The following is a 14,640-nucleotide window of genomic DNA, read 5'->3' on the forward strand; positions in this document are numbered from 1 at the left end:
TTTTGGAAACAATCATCCTATTTAACAGACTTGATAGTCATGATTGAGGAATGAAGAAACCAGATCTGAACTGATAGTAAGATTAAACGAGAACATACCAGTTTGAAGTTTGATCGTTATTTTATGAGGAGTAACATTGAGGGATTACGTGAAGAACCCGCCAGGACGCATGCGTGTCATTCTTCAAAGCTGCGGTGTGAAATCACAGATAACTGTAATGACTAAACATAGTAAGATTAGAGAAGAGAAGAGAAACCAGTTGAGTATATGATCAAGGGTGGGAGCGGAGGGCACGTAATCCCTCAACGTTACTCCTCATAAAATAACGATCAAACTTCAAACTGGTAAGTTCTCGTTTAATCTTACTATTTTACTTCAGAGTCACGTGAGTGACTACGTGAAGATTTGAAAGCTCTGTGATTTCATGCTGTGGAAACGAGTCCATGCATCACATCTGCCTTGATTATGGGGAGAATAGTGTTAACATCATTAGACATCAATACGATATTGAAAACCCAACGATTATTTTATATTAACACCAAATTATAGCCCCTATTTATGGGGTAAATTATATTACAGAACTTAAAATTGTTTCTGCAAATGTTCCAGGTTCAATGACTGGTTTGTTATAAAATCGTTGGAAAGTTTTCTCCGTCGACCATCCTGCTGTCTTGAGGATTTGGTCCATTTGGCGGACGGCGGCACCGGGAGCCCGCGGGACCCTGGAGGGGGTCCGCTTTTCGGGCTCCCGCAACGGCGACTTCTCCCGCCCGAGTTGCGGGGTTGAAGAGCTCCTGGAGCGGGGCCTTACAGCACCGCCCCGCGCGGCTTGGAATGGCTGCGGGTCTCTGCGAGCGCGCGTCGGGGGCTCTAACACCAAGACCCGGTGTGCGACCTTGCATCACCCGGCGTGGCAATAATGGCCACGGGACAATCGCCATCGCCCGCCGGGGGCTTGACTTTGACTCTGACATCGGGGGGGGGGGAGAGTGCAGTGGAGAGAGAAGTTTTTTTGGCCTTCCATCACAGCAATGTGATGGATGTTTATGTAAATTATGTTGTGTCTTGGGTCTATTTGTTTGTAATGTATGGCTGCAGAAACGGCATTTCGTTTGGACCTCAAGGGGTCCAAATGACAATAAATTGAATTGAATTGAATTGAATTGAATCCAACTTCATAGCTGCCGATGTAGCTGCAGCCCTGGTGGAGTGAGATTTAAAATGCTAGTGTCTACTCCAGCCTTATTAGGACCTGTTTTAGCCATCTAGAGATGGTCTGGACTGTCACTGTTTTGAGTGGCTGTTTGTAGCTGATTAAAAGTGACATTTCTTTCCCTCTGATGATCTTAGTATACTCCATATATAATAGTAAGTGTGTTACAATACAGAGACGATCATCTGTCGGGTATGCCCTGAATTCTGTTTTTAGGCCTGCTGACCCCTGTCTGTTCTGTTTGACTAATTCATTGATGTGAAAAGTTAAATTTCTAGATGAAATAGTCATGTTGTCCAGCCTTAGTTTCTGTAGTGACTGGACCCTTTGTGCCGTGACCAAGGCCATCAGCATAACTGTTTTCATAGTCAGTTTCTGTAGGGACAGAGCTGTAGCTGGAGACCAGTTTCTTAACATGGTCAGTACAATGCTCACATCCCATATTTGGGAGTACCTGGTTCTTGGGGGATTAACATTAAAATGCCCCTCATGAGTTTGGTTACCAGGGTGTGTCCCAACAGAATGCCACTCTGTTCCTTGCCACAGGTATGTTGACAGAGCCCTTCTGGCGCAGTTGATGGCACTATGACTGAGCCTCTCATCGTAATGGAGGCTTGCCAGGAATTCCAGAACAGACGGGATGTTCATAGATCTGTGGGTGATGTTTATTGTTGTGACAGTACTTCCCATTTCTTGATGACACCAAGTACTGTTTTTTGGTGGGCTGTCTGTGGGCCGATGCATTCATATCCATTGTTCGGTCCGTCAGTCCCAGGTGTTGTAGAGGTGCTTTCAAACTCTACAAATTAATAGGTTTATATAATTATGACATGGGTGACTTTCCTTTGTTACTGGATGGACCAGTAAATTAGGTCTATGATGGATGGTGATGCATGGTTCTAATACCATGTCTAGTATCACCGGGAACCATGGTTGAGTAGGCCAATCGGGTACTATCAAAATACCAGACGCAGAGTCTTGCTGTATTTTCCTTAATACCCGACTGATGAGGCAGAAAGGAGGGAATGCATAAATAAACAATTTCCCCCAATGCAGCGAAAATGCATCTGTTGCCGCTGCCCCAGGGTCTGGTTCCCATGAAACATAATTTGATAACTGGTGATTGAGCCTGGATGCGAAAAGATCGATATCTGGTGTTCCATACCGTGCTGTAATTTCAGCAAATACATTTTTATCCAACATCCATTCAGTGTTTTCATTGAATTTGCGTGACCTGGTGTCTGCCACTAAATTTAGTTTACCTGGTAAGTAGGTAGCTGATATCCAAATATCTCTCTGGATACACCATTGCCAAATTGTGTTGGCCAGATTGTCACATGATGTCGATTTGTTTCCACCCATATGGTTGATATATGCTACCACGGTGGTATTGTCAATTTGTAGTCTAACATGCTGGTGATTTAACCCAGAACAATATGACTTAAGGCCATGGAATGCACTTAACATTTCCAGGTAGTTTATGCCCAGTGTTTGTAATAATGATGCCTCCTGTGCATTCCATCTCCCTCCACAGCTGGAGATGGAATTGGTAGCACCCCAACCAAGTGCACTGGCATCAGTTTGTAGTACCATAGACGGGTTGCTGATAATTATTGGATTGGAACAATACCTGATGTTATATTCCCACCATTTTAGTTCCATTATGGCCTCTGTTGGTAGCTTCATTGGTCTGTCAAAATGGTCACCATTAATTTTGAGTGCTCTTATTTTTGCTCTCTGTAAATTTCGATAGTGTAAAGTTCCGAATTGTGTGGCTGGAAATGCAGCCACTATCTTCCCAATTATTCTAGCTGCTAGTCTAATGGATGGTTTGGTGATGTCAATGATTTTGCTACAAGCCTCTATTAAGGCTGTAACCTTTTCTTTCGGCAAAGTCACTGACATGAGAACTGAGATAATGGTGAACCCCAGATAATCCATTTTTGTTGAAGGCGTTAATTTAGACTTAACTGGATGGATGATTATTACTTACAGTAATAAGTTACAGAGAAAGGTTGAACAAGTTAGGGCTTTATTCTTTGGAGCGCAGAAGGTTAAGGGGGGACTTGATAGAGGTTTTTAAAATGATGAGAGGGATAGACAGAGTTGACGTGGAAAAGCTTTTCCCACTGAGAGTAGGGAAGATTCAAACAAAGGGACATGACTTGAGAATTAAGGGACTGAAGTTTAGGGGTAACATGAGGGGGAACTTCTTTACTCAGAGAGTGGTAGCTGTGTGGAATGAGCTTCCAGTGAAGGTGGTGGAGGCAGGTTGGTTTTTATCATTTAAAAATAAATTGGATAGTTATATGGATGGGAAAGGAATGGAGGGTTATGGTCTGAGCGCAGGTATATGGGACTAGGGGAGATTATGTGTTCAGCACGGACTAGAAGGGTCGAGATGGCCTGTTTCCGTGCTGTAATTGTTATATGGTTATATGGTTATGATAAACCCCAGTTTTTCAAACAATTGTTTTGTGGCTGTTACCGCTTGTTTAGCCAATTCCAAAGTTTTGCCAACAATAAGTATGTCATCTAGATATGCCATTACCATGTGTTTTTGTTTCCGCAGTAACGCTAGGGCTGGTTTCAAAATGTTTGTGAACAGCCTGGGGGCTGATGTTAGTGCATTAGGTAGTGCCCTGTATTTCCAGTGCTGACCCATCCAGTTGAATTTTAAATAACATCTGTGGTCACCTCTTATGGGTACTGTATAGTAAGCATCTTTTAAATCGATGCTTGCCATGTAGTAGCCTTCGGAAATCAATTGCTTAGCAGTAACAAAGGTTTCCATCTTGAAATGAATATATTGTACAAAGGTATTCAAAGTAATAATAATAATGGATGGGATTTATATAGCGCCTTTCTAATACTCAAGGTGCTTTACATCGCATTATTCATTCACTCCTCAGTCACACTCGGTGGTGGTAAGCTACTTTTTTTGTAGCCACAGCTGCCCTGGGGCAGACTGACGGAAGCGTGGCTGCCAATCTGCGCCTACGGCCCCTCCGACCACCACCAATCACTCACACACATTCACACACATTCACACACAGGCAAAGGTGGGTGAAGTGTCTTGCCCAAGGACACAACGACAGTATGCACTCCAAGCGGGATTCGAACCGACTACCTTCCGGTTGCCAGCCGAACACTTAGCCCATTGTGCCATCTGTCGTCCCGGTAGTCAAATCGATGATGATGCGGCAACCACCATCTTTCTTGTTTTTTATAAAGATGTTGGACACGAATTCCTGTGATTCGTGTTGGGTTTTCTCAATTACTCCTTTTTTATATAGCCGCTGTAGTTCAGCATGTGCTTTAGATTTTTCTATGCCTGTGAGCACGAACATTCGGTTCGGTACATGCTGAACTGGAGGGTTATGTTTTTGTATAAATTCTATGGTATAACCCTGGATACTGCTTAGAATATAAGTGTCAGTAGTTAACTTATTCCATGCATCCAAATAATATCGTAATCTCCCACCAGCTTCCATGCTCCCTTTAATTCTTAAGGAACCAGACCCACCTACCAGTTACCAGTGGTAGGTGTGTTACTTCTTCGGCATCCTCCGTGGACGTTGAGGCGCCGTTGTCTGGGTCTGTAGTTGGGTTGGTGTTGAGGGCTTGCGCATTTTCCAGGAAGGTCGGTCTGGGCCATGGCCTAAAAAAGCATGTTGGGTGTTCCTGGTTTTTGCGCTTTCTCCAGTTTGTCTTGGCCGACTGATGGGTGCGTAGGGGTGATGTTTTTGGCTGTAGTAGCTTTTGGATGCTGCTTTTATGAGCCCCAGGGTTTTCGCCTCTTCGTCAAGTTCTTTGACTTGTTTTGATAAATCCCCTCCAAATAGTAGTATTGATGGTTTGAAGGTTCCAGGTTTGCAGAGGCCTGCACATTTGGGGTCTAAAGCCGGTTGGATAGCACTTTTCCTAATATTGTTTAACTCGTATTGTGAGTTGCAGAGTAAAGCCAGTGCATCTTGGTGGTCTTGGGTCATGTTTTGCTCATTCAATGTGCGGGCAAAAGCCATAATTCCTGCTGTTAGGACTTTTAGGACTTTCTGTATTTTTAAGTCCCTGGTTCTAATTGATGCCCCGACATGTTTCCAGATGCACTGGTTGACACTGGGAACATTTAGCGACTTGCAGTTCCCTGGTGGTAAGTGTCGTGCCGTGGTGTCCGATAATGCCTGTCCCTGTAGTTGGTTAAAAGACATGTAGTCAATGCTTGCCGCTATTCTCGGCTCCTGGTTTTGGCCAGTTTGGTCGGGTTGGATAAACTGGGACACCATATCCAACATGTTTTCTTTCACCCCAGGCATACTAGGGGTGTGTTGATCACTCCCCTCTTCAGGGTCAGCCCAGAATTGACCCTCCGTGCTCCCCTCTGATGAGGGAGAAACACTGTGCAGCCCCACAAGAGGTACTGCTGTGGGGCTTACTAACTGCCCACTGTGGCTAGCCTCCATCTCCCAGAGCCTGCCACTTTGGAATATTTCCTCCAGCAGCCGCTCCAACTGGCTCTTATGCTCTCGGGCATAGGCCACTCGTGGCTGCTGCTGATCCTGCAGCCGCTCTAACCGGCTCCAATGCTCACGGGCACTGGCCGTCGCGGCTGCTCTTGTTCCCCGCTCCCAGCCGCTCCAACCGGCTCCAATGCGCACGGGTACGGGCCGCTCGCGGCTGCTCCTGAAGCCGCTCCAACCGGCCCCAATGCTCACGGGCACTGGCCGCTCGCGGCTATTCAGAGTCGGACTCATCGGAGTCAACGACTCTGTTAGTTTTTTGCTTCGCTCTACCGCCCGGCCGTGGCAGGTGCGGGAGCGAAGTCGGGCACAGCTGTTCCCATTACGGGAGATTGGCGTGATGTTGGCTGCTGCTGCTGGCTGCCTGCAACTCCGTGGTTCTCCCAAGCCAGCTTTTTCGCAGCCTTCGTGGATCTGGTCCATGTCTCCACCTGTAAGGTAAGTGGAAGGAACGCAGAGTCTCCTTACCTGCTGTTCCCGGCTTTCAAATTCTGCCGCTAAGGGGAACGTCGTTCCCCCTGCTGTGACTCGTTGCAATGCGTGTAGCGATATGACACGCATGCGTCCTGGCGGGGTTCTTCACGTAGTCACTCACGTGACTCCGAAGTAAAATTAAAGAATAATTGTTACAACAATGACTGATCAATAAAGCTGCGCTGACCTGATAAAACATCCCAGAGCACTTTATGGAAGAACAGGTCAAGCCATATCATAGATCATCTAACAGCATGTCCAGAGTTTAGTTCTCACTTCAGAGGCAAGGTTTAAAGGGAATGGAGAAAGGTAGAAAAGAGGAATGTGTTTTGTGCAGGGCTAAGGGTTTATAGATATCACTGAAGGTTATCCATAGCAAGACTCACAGGAAGTAAGAGAGGTAGGAAGGGCAGGATCATTTGAAAACATTGATGATCATTTTAAAATCAAGGGTTTGCTGAACTAATATCAAGTGAAGGTTAACAAGCAATGGTTGATAGGTAATTGGGATTGGTTGAATCAATCAGGCCCTTTGGCCCACCATTTCAATGCTGACTATTTTAGACTAATTCCATTTAATAGCACTTGGTTAATAGCCTTCTATACTGTGGTGATTCAAGTGTTTGTCTGGATATTTCTCAAATATTGTAAGTGCCTCTGGTATCTGACACTTTTCTATGAACAGAAGCATGACTTGGGTAGGTGGGAAAGGGGCAAAATTGGAACTTGCTTCTGAGACTACAGATAAGAGGCAGGTATACCCATTCGCACTTTTGTTAGAATTCCAAAACAACATCAAAATTGTAGAAGACCCAATGCAATCAGATTTCACCCAAGTCCACTTCACTTCGATGCTCTGGTCGGCACAAATCCAGTGGGCCGAGCGGCCTGTTTCTACGCTGTATCTCTAAACTAAACTAAACTCTCCTTGAGAGGTAAGCAAGGCAGACTGTTTTCAGCCATTCCCAGCAACTTGTGAAGGTGCCAGTGTTTCTTCAGCATGCAGCCCATGTGCTGAAGTTACTGTATGACCACAGTGTGGTTTGGGAGGGTGTTTCAGGATATTGATCCAGTGACAACAAAGGACGATGCTCTTCCTTTTGCTGATGTGATGCGGCATATGTGTACTGCTCCACAGGAGTCCCTGGAGCTTTAGTCTATTGAGGCTAATTATATTGATGGCAAATTATTCTGCCTCAGCGAGTGCTCTGATGCTGTACTTCACTGACCTAGAATTAGGCACACTTTTGTATTCAAGTTTAAAAATGTAGGTTAGAAGTGAAGTTTGTCCAAATTCATATCATTACCTTTAGAAGAAAATGAATTAACCCAAATATCTGTAAAGTGCTTATTACTTCAGGCTCTTTCAAAGGAATCTTGTTACACTGGAACTAAATGCAGAAAAAGTAGGTTCCAAATACAAGGACAAGGACAAAGGACATTTATGGTCACATACACCAATTGGTGTAGACAACATTGGAGTTGCCATTTGCAGCACACCAATAAAAGTAAAACACAACATTAAAGAATTTGAGATTTTGGGGAAGGTGGGACCTGTACAGAAAGGATGGGTTGCACTTGAACCCGAGGGGGACCAACATCCTGGCGGGGAAATTTGCAAAGGTCACTGGGGAGACTTTAAACTAGAATGGTTGGGGCGAGGGACTCAAATAGAGAAAGCTAGTAGACAGAATGGGAGGCAGGAAGCAGAAAAGGGAAGCACTCGGACACAAGAGGAGAAAGAAAAAAAAGGAAATAAACAGAGAAGAAGAGACGGGGGGTTTCTTAAATGTGCATATTTTAATGCTAGGAGCATTGTAAGAAAGGTGGATGAGCTTAGAGTCTGGATAGACACCTGGAAGTATGATGTTGTGGCGATCAGTGAAACATGGTTGCAGGAGGGCTGTGATTGGAAACTAAATATTCCAGGATTTCGTTGCTTCAGGTGTGATAGAATTGGAGGGGCAAGAGGTGGTGGTGTTGCATTGCTAGTCAGGGAAGATATTACAGCAGTGCTTTGGAAGGATAGATTGGAGGGCTCATCTAGGGAGGCTATTTGGGTGGAACTGAGAAGTGGGAAAGGTGTAGCAACACTTATAGGGGTGTATTATAGACCGCCAAATGGGGAACGAGAATTGGAAGAGCAAATATGTAAGGAGATAGCAGATATTAGTAGTAAGCACAAGGTAGTGATTGTGGGAGATTTCAACTTTCCACACATAGACTGGGAAACACATTCTGTAAATGGGCTGGATGGTTTGGAGTTTGTAAAATGTGTGCAGGATAGTTTTTTGCAGCAATACATAGAGGTACCTACTAGAGGAGGGGCAGTGCTGGACCTCCTGTTAGGAAATGAGACGGGACAGGTGGCGGAGGTATGCGTTGGGGAGCACTTCGGGTCCAGTGATCACAATACCATTAGTTTCAATATAATTATGGAGAAGGTCAGAACTGGACCTAGGGTTGAGATTTTTGATTGGAGAAAGGCTAACTTTGATGAGATGCAAGATGATTTAAAAGGAGTGGACTGGGACATTTTGTTTTATGGGAAAGATGTAGAAGAGAAATGGTGGACATTTAAAGGGGAAATTTTAAGAGTACAGAATCTTTATGTTCCTGTTCGGTTGAAAGGAAACAGTAAAAATTGGAAAGAGCCCTGGTTTTCAAGGGAAATTGGACATCTTGTTCGGAAAAAGAGGGAGATCTACAATAATTATAGGCAGCATGAAGTAAATGAGGTGCTTGTGGAGTATAAGGAATGTAAAAAGAATCTTAAGAAAGAAATTAGAAAAGCTAAAAGAAGATATGAGGTTGCTTTGGCAAGTAAGGTGAAAGTAAATCCAAAGGGTTTCTACAGCTATATTAATAGCAAAAGGATAACGAGGGATAAAATTGGTCCATTGGAGAAACAGAGTGGGCAGCTATCTGCAGAGCCAAAAGAGATGGGGGAGATATTGAACAATTTCTTTTCTTCGGTATTCACCAAGGAGAAGGATATTGAATTATGTGAGGTAAGGGAAACTAGTAGAGTAGTTATGGATACTATGAGTTTTCAAAGTAAAAGAAGTACTGACACTTTTGAAAAATATAAAAGTGGATAAGTCTCCAGGTCCTGACAGGATATTCCCTAGGACATTGAGGGAAGTTAGTGTAGAAATAGCCGGGGCTATGACAGAAATATTTCAAATGTCATTAGAAACGGGAATAGTCCCCGAGGATTGGCGTACTGCGCATGTTGTTCCATTGTTTAAAAAGGGTTCTAAGAGTAAACCTAGCAATTATAGACCTGTTAGTTTGACTTCAGTGGTGGGCAAATTAATGGAAAAGATACTTAAGGATAATATATATAAGCATCTGGATAAACAGGGTCTGATTAGGAACAGTCAACATGGATTTGTGCCTGGAAGGTCATGTTTGACTAATCTTCTTGAATTTTTTGAAGAGGTTACTAGGGAAATTGACGAGGGTAAAGCAGTGGATGTTGTCTATATGGACTTTAGTAAGGCCTTTGACAAGGTTCCTCATGGAAGGTTGGTTAAGAAGGTTAAACTGTTGGGTATAAATGCAGGAATAGCAAGATGGATTCAGCAGTGGCTGAATGGGAGAAGCCAGGTGGATGGCTGTTTGTCGGGTTGGAGGCAGGTGACTAGTGGGGTGCCTCAGGGATCTGTGTTGGATCCTTTGTTGTTTGTCATGTACATCAATGATCTGGATGAAGGGGTGGTAAATTGGATTAGTAAGTATGCAGATGATACCAAGATAGGGGGTGTTGTGGATAATGAAGAGGATTTCCAAAGTCTACAGAGTGATTTAGGCCATTTGGAAAAATGGGCTGAAAGATGGCAGATGGAGTTTAATGCTGATAAATGTGAGGTGTTACACCTTGGCAGGACAAATCAAAATAGGACGTACATGATAAATGGTAGGGAATTGAAGAATACAGTTGAACAGAGGGATCTGGGAATAACCGTGCATAGTTCCTTGAAGGTGGAATCTCATATAGATAGGGTGGTAAAGAAAGCTTTTGGTATGCTAGCCTTTATAAATCAGAGCATTGAGTATAGAAGCTGGGATGTAATGTTAAAATTGTACAAGGCATTGGTGAGACCAAATCTGGAGTATGGTGTACAATTTTGGTCGCCCAATTATAGGAAGGATGTCAACAAAATAGAGAGAGTACAGAGGAGATTTACTAGAATGTTGCCTGGGTTTCAACAACTAAGTTACAGAGATAGGTTGAATAAGTTAGGTCTTTATTCTCTGGAGCGCAGAAGGTTAAGGGGGGACTTGATAGAGGTCTTTAAAATGATGAGAGGGATAGACAGAGTTGATGTGATCAAGCTTTTCCCTTTGAGAATAGGGAAGATTCAAACAAGAGGACATGACTTCAGAATTAAGGGACAGAAGTTTAGGGGTAACATGAGGGGGAACTTCTTTACTCAGAGAGTGGTAGCGGTGTGGAATGAGCTTCCAGTGGAAGTGGTGGCGGCAGGTTCGTTGGTATCATTTAAGAATAAATTGGATAGGCATATGGATGAGAAGGGAATGGAGGGTTATGGTATGAGTGCAGGCAGGTGGGACTAAGGGGAAAAAAAAATTGTTCGGCGCGGACTTGTAGGGCCGAGATGGCCTGTTTCCGTGCTGTAATTGTTATATGGTTATATGGTTATAACATAAAAACATCCCCCCACAATGGTTCCCACTGTGAGGGAAGGGAGCAAAGTCCAGTCCTCTTCCTCTTGTTCAACCGTGGTCTATTTAAGGCCTCCGCCGTCGCCACAACGGCGGCCCGATGTTTCAGGCCCTCTCTCCGGATGATGGAGCTCCGGCGTCGGAAGAACACTCTCAGCGGCCTGCAGTGTTTGGAACGGCCGCTTGCTGCCAGAGACCGCGGTCCCGAAGTCCACTGGCCGCGCTGGTCGGAGCTCCAACACTGCGATCTCGGCGAAAGATCCCAGGCTCCGAGGTGTTTAAACTCAGCGCCGCCCGCAGCTGGACGCTCCGCGATCACAGTTCTACGATGTTGGAGTCGACGGTCTCAGCACTCCAGAGCTTACCACACGGCGACCCGGGTAAGGCATCGCCCGCTCCGCGATGGTGTTTCAGCGCTGCGCCGCCGCCGGAGCTGAAATTCTGGCCGGTCCCGGCAGGAATCGCCGCTCCAGTCCAGTTGGTGTTGGAGCTCCGACCAGCCGCAAGGAGAGGGTGAAGATGCGGCTCAGAGGAAAGACGCATCTCTGACCAGGTAGGGACTGAGAAAAACAGTTTCCCCCTTCTCACCCCCACCCCCCACGCCCACATAAAAAGACTAGAAGACCTCCAAGACAAAACATTTAACACAAAACCCCCCCAAACTTATCAACGCCTTCAAAAGGAGCTTGCTTAAACAGCATCCAATCGCAATCCCCAACAATTATCAGTATCAAGCAATTGAAGGATTGTTCTCTCACTGACATTCACAAGATGTCAAGGACAGTCACAGCAAGCTGGTAGTTTGCTGATCAGAATTGATGTGTCCGTGAGATTAGAGAGGATGAATGGACAAAGGGGAATTAATTAGATAGCGCTAGAAAACTGATCTTGGGATTGGATCATCCCCATCACACCTTCCTTCTGATACAGACAGCACCCCAGATTTGTGGCACCAATTCATTTATATAGTAGAATACAGAACATAGAAGAGTACAGCACACAAACAGGCCCTCAGCCCACATTGTCAGTGCCGAACATGACATGACCACCTCTTATCTACCTATATATAATCCCCTCCATCTCTTGCAAATCCATATGCCTCTCCAAGTCTCTTAAATGCTTCTATCATATCTGCCTCTTCCTCCATCCCCAGCGACATGTTCCAAGATTTTTTCTTCCATCCACTTATAAGGAGAGAGTTCCAAAGAGTTACGGCCTCCTGAGAGAAAATGTTGGTTCATCTCTGCCTTAAGTGAGCTGCCACTTATTTTTAAACAATGATCCCTCCCATATAGATTCTCCCAATAGATAAATATTTTGTTCACATTCACCCTGTCAAGGCCCTGGGGAATAGTACCAATCATATTCAGATCAAATTTAAACCTTCATTATCAAGAGCTGCACACACTGAGATGGAAGAGAACAATTCCCTGAGGCATGACTCTTAACAAACCCTCTGCCTGCCATAAAGATGGACAACTGCTGCACAGGGAGGTGTGGCGTGGGGAATGACACGAGGTTTGGCAATGACCACACTGGCACTCACGTGAACGCACGTGATATATTTTATTTACAGTAGTAAGAATATCCAGGAACACATGAGGGCGCAGTCCCTCACTGTCAGGGGCATGTGTGGTGGTGCTGGCAATCTTGGCATTGGCCCGGCAGCTCAGTCCTGGTCTTCAAAGGAAGAGGCATAGCAATCCCAGGCAGTTCACCCTTGCGTCAAGAGGAGGCAGTGGCATGCAGGTTTTTCGTGGCAATCTCAGGTTTGGGCTTGAAGTCTTTGCCTCTGCATGTGGGTACGGTCCCTTGTTGCCTGTGGGCAGGTAGAGGCACTGACATCTCAGGTATGCCCTGACCACAGTCTTAGCCTCAGTAGAGGTGATGGCTGTCTAGGGCATCTTCCCAGCAGCTCAGATAGGACCACACAGTGGTGCTGGTGGTCTCAGGTTTGTCCCAGTGGCTCAGTCTTCCGCAAACCTCTTTACTCAGAGAGTGGTAGCTATGTGGAATGAGCTTCCAGTGAAGGTGGTGGAGGCAGGTTCGTTTTTATCATTTAAAAATAAATAGGATAGTTATATGGATGGGAAAGGAATGGAGGGTTATGGTCTGAGCGCAGGTATATGGGACTAGGGGAGATTATGTGTTCGGTACGGACTAGAAGGGTCGAGATGGCCTGTTTCCGTGCTGTAATTGTTATATGTTATATGTTATATATGTTAAACCTCCAAAAGGGTGAACACAGCTGGCGGTGGGGGAACACAGCTGGCGGGGGGGAACACAGCTGGCGGGGGGGGAACACAGCTGGCGGGGGGACACAGCTGGTGGGGGCGGGGGGGACACAGCTGGCGGGGGGGACACAGCTGGCGGGGGGACACAGCTGGTGGGGTGGACACAGCTGGCAGGGGGGACACAGCTGGCGGGGTTGACACAGCTGGCGGGGGGGGGGGGGCGGTGTACTGTCACAGAAGGTATACCAAGTTTTAAATATTCTGCATAAAGGGCACTGCACTGGTGGGTAGATTAACATAGTGTTTAACTTACGGGACTTGTAGCCAGAGGCCTAAACAATTCATCTAGTTTGTGAGTTGAAATCAGCTCATCTCTGTAATGGTGACCATAAAGAATCCAGTTTTTTGTGAAAGCCTAACAGGATCATTGATATGTTTCAGGGAGAGAATTCTGCTGTCCTTACCCAGAATATGCCTCCAGCCCATCAGGTGTAATTAGTGTGGGCTTTAAATGGAGGGGTAGAGAGTAGCATCCACATCGTAGGAATGAATAAAAACAGAAGCAAATGGAAAGCCTGCCTGGGAGCGACAGTTGGACCGGAGATCGAGCCGTGGCAGATTGGTAAAGATTTGGGTGAGGCTTAGTTTTAGTTTAGTTTAGTTTAGAGATACACCACGGAAACGATATACCTTTGGCCCACTAAGTCCGCACCGACCAGCGATACACACAAATTAACACTATCCTACACACACTAGGGACAGTTTACACTTATACCAAGCCAATTTTCGGAGAAAACCCAGACGGTCACGGGGAGAACATACAAACTCCATACAGACAGCACCCGTAGTCGGGATTGAACCCGGGTCTCTGGGGCTGCAAGCGCTTTTAAGGCAGCAACTCCACTGCTGCCACCCTCAATGATTGTCACCTGCATGAGTTTTGTGGGGGAAGTGAGAAAGCTTTAACTCACCCTTGCTTTCCCCAAAGCAATGGAGCAATTTGCTGGGGCTCTTACACTCTTACACTGCCTGTGGTGAGGCTTTAATTTTATGAGCATTATTAAACTCTGATAATATGATTGTGTTATTTCCACAGGATAAATAGAATCATAGTTTGCCCAGACTTGTCTATTGCCCCTGGAACTGGTTGCAATGTGCTTTTAGCATCTACTAGACTAAGTGGGACCTGTTGGGTCCGATGCTCACACAGGAGGGCTGGTCCCCCGACGCAATCTTCCACCTCCGCACCAATTCCAATATTGGTGGCCAGTGGGGGGGGGGGGGGGGCTTTCTGGAGTGCTGGTATGGGTGTTGTTGGCTGCAGGGACTACTGGTCTCCAGAGGGCTGGTATGGACATTGTAGGCCAAATGGATTCTTGGGGTGGCAGCTCAGTCCATCAAGCCTGATGTGCTGGCAGCTCACTCATGGCTGGTGGGCTGGCAGTTGACTCACGGCTATTCCTTGAAATTCCATTTCAAGCAGAGTGCAAGGCCTCCAAATTCAAAT

Source organism: Amblyraja radiata, chromosome 26 (genome assembly GCF_010909765.2).
Source record: "Amblyraja radiata isolate CabotCenter1 chromosome 26, sAmbRad1.1.pri, whole genome shotgun sequence".
Classification (NCBI taxonomy): Eukaryota; Metazoa; Chordata; class Chondrichthyes; order Rajiformes; family Rajidae; genus Amblyraja; species Amblyraja radiata.